This window comes from Arachis duranensis, chromosome 3 (assembly GCF_000817695.3).
Source record: "Arachis duranensis cultivar V14167 chromosome 3, aradu.V14167.gnm2.J7QH, whole genome shotgun sequence".
NCBI lineage: Eukaryota > Viridiplantae > Streptophyta > Magnoliopsida > Fabales > Fabaceae > Arachis > Arachis duranensis.
Genome location: NC_029774.3, coordinates 117,886,557 through 117,889,914, shown reverse-complemented (window position 1 = coordinate 117,889,914; position 3,358 = coordinate 117,886,557).

Below are 3,358 nucleotides of genomic sequence, written 5' to 3'. Positions count from 1 at the left end.
ACGCATACGCGTGGGTGTGAATTTCGTTCGGCAACGCATACGCGTGACCCGTATCACGTGAGCTCATTAATTGCAAATTGCTGGGGCGAATTATGGGCCTCCAAAATCCAGTCCAACTCATTTCTGAAGCTATTTCAACCCCAACTCAAGTGGAAAACAAGGGAGGGGGCAATTAGGTTCAACCTTTCTATACTTTTCTCTTAGTTTCTAGAGAGAGAAGCTCCCCCCTCTCTCTAGAATTAGGATTTCTTAGTTTAATTATTTGTAATTTCTACTTTTAATTCTTGTTTTCATTTACTTTTCCTTGTCATTTATTGTTATTACATCTTTGTTCTTTCCTTCTATTTGTTATTTTCATTTCTTTTATTCTTTTATGTTTGTGACACTTTGTTATTTTAATTTACATTTAATGCAATTTATGTTTTATGTTCCTTTAATGCTTCTTTTAGTTGTTGTTATCATTTTCTTACCTTTGGTAGTTAGATTTTATTCTTAATGCAATTTGATGTTATTTTATTTTCATGCACACCAAGTGTTTGATAAAATACTTGGCTTAATTTTTACTTAGTTTTTCCTCATTCTTGGCTTGGAATTGATGACTTTGGTGACCCTTGAGTCATTGATGTCCATTCTTATTTGATACATTAGAGTAGTTAGTTAATTTGGTTTCCTTTAACTCTAAGTCTCCCATTAATAGAGTTGACTAGGACTTGAGGATTGGAATTAACTATGCCTATTTGACTTATCTCCGATGTAAGGTTGACTAAGTAAGACTAACTCTTCATAATCATCATGTGTTTGTGGTCAATGGCTAGGATAGGCAACCTTAGCTCTCAATTTCTTGCCAAGAGGTTTCTTGCATTTGAATTTTTCTTGCTTTTACTTTTATTGCTTTGACTTTTAATTCTTTGCATGCTTGTTTTCTTTCTTGCTATTTACATTTCTTGCCTCTCTTGCATTCCCAATCCCCATTCCTCCTCATGGCCAATAACATGACACTTAATTGCAACTCCTAGGGAAGACGACCCGGGATTTAAAACTCCTGGTTTATTGTGTTTTGATTGTGACTATCCTTTTGAATTAAATTTGATTGAGAGGATCTATTGCCGGTTTGGACTATACTTGCAACGAAAATCTATTTAATTCCGAATTAGCTTAATTCTTCTTACATCAGTGTGTAATCCATAAACGTGGAACTGCTAAAGTCAGTAACCTGCAAAACACAGGTTACGTTTTGACTGAGCTAAAATTAAAAAAGTTGCAAGCACTGCAAAATGCAGCTTGCGTTTGGCATGGGAGGAGAACAAAGCTTCAAAACGTGTCCCTGCCCCCCTGCATGCCAACATATCCTGCACGTTTGAGCATCCTTTTGAAGCTCTAAAACGCACCCTGTGTTTGGCAGGGTGCACAGGCAAAACGCAACCTACGTTTGGCAGCCTCCCCACCTGCATGTGTAACACGTGTAAAGGAGAGTGGTGGAGTGATGAGCGGATAATTTATACGCTTTTTGGCATTATTTTTAGGTAGTTTTTAGTATGATCTAGTTACTTTTAGGGATGTTTTCATTAGTTTTTATGTTAAATTCACATTTCTGGACTTTATTATGAGTTTGTGTGTTTTTCTGTGATTTCAGGTATTTTCTGGCTGAAATTGAGGGACCTGAGCAAAACTCTGAAAAGGAAGCTGACAAAGGACTGCTGATGCTGTTGGAATCTGACCTCCCTACACTCGAAGTGGATTTTCTGGAGCTACAGAACTCTAAATGGTGCGCTCTCAATGGCGTTGAAAAGTAGACGTTCAGAGCTTTCCAGCAATATATAATAGTCTATACTTTATTTGTGATTAGATGACGTAAACTGGCGCTCAACGCCAGTTCCATGTTGCTGTCTGGAGAGTCAAACGCCAGAAACACGTCACAAACCGGAGTTGAAGGCCCAAAACACGTTACAACTTGGCTTTCAACTCCAAAAGAAGCCTCAGCTCGTGGATAGATCAAACTCAGCCCAAACATACACCAAGTGGGCCCCGGACGTAGATTTATGCATCAATTACTTATCTTTGTAAACCCTAGTAGCTAGTTTAGTATAAATAGAACTTTTTACTAGTTTATTAGAAGTCTTTGATCATTCGGTCTTGTGACCACATGGGGGCTGGCCATTCGGCCATGCCTGAACCTTTCACTTATGTATTTTCAACGGTGGAGTTTCTACACACCATAGATTAAGGGTGTGGAGCTCTGCTGTACCTCAAGTTTCAATGCAATTACTATTATTTTCTATCCAATTCGATTTATTCCTGTTCTAAGATATTCGTTGCACTTCAACTTGATGAATGTGATGATCCGTGACACTCATCATCATTCTCACCTATAAACGCGCGTGACTGACAACCACTTCCGTTCTACCTTAGGCCGGGCGCATATCTCTTGGATTCCTTAATCAGAATCTTCGTGGTATAAGCTAGAATTGATGGTAGCATTCATGGGAATCCGGAAAGTCTAACCTTGTCTGTGGTATTCCGAGTAGGATTCCGGGATTGAATGACTGTGACGAGCTTCAAACTCCTGAAGGCTGGGCGTTAGTGACAGACGCAAAAGAATCACTAGATTCTACTCCAACTTGATTGAGAACCGACAGATGATTAGCCGTGCTGTGACAGAGCAGTTGGACCATTTTCACTAAGATGATGGGATGTAGCCATTGACAACGGTGATGCCCTATATACAGCTTGCCATAGAAGGGAGTGATAAAATTGGATAAAAGCAGTAGGAAAGCAGAGATTCAACAGGGACAAGCATCTCCATACGCTTATCTAAAATTTCCACCATTAATTTACATAAGTATTTCTATCCTATTTTATTTATCTTTTAATTATCTAATCCAATCACATTTGAATCAGCCTGACTGAGATCTACAAGATGACCATAGATTGCTTCATACCAACAATCTCCGTGGACGACCCAGTGCACTTGCTGGTTAGTTGTGCGGAGTTGTGACTAAGTGTAATTCACGTGTGAGAGCTACCAAATTATTGGAGCCATTGTTGATGATCACAATTCCGTGCACCAAGTTTTTGGCGCTGTTGCCGGGGATTGTTCGAGTATGGACAACTAACGGTTCATCTTTTCAAAATTTTTCAAAAATCTTTCAAAATTTATTTATTTATTTATTTTTGTTTTCCTAAAGAACATTTTCGAAAAAAATTACAAAAATCCAAAAAAATTAAAATCATAAAAATAAAAAATATTTTGTGTTTCGTGTTTGAGTCTTGAGTCAACTTTTAAGTTTGGTGTCAATTGCATGCTTTAAAAATTTTTCTTGCATTTTTCGAAAATTCATGCATTCATGGTGTTCATCAT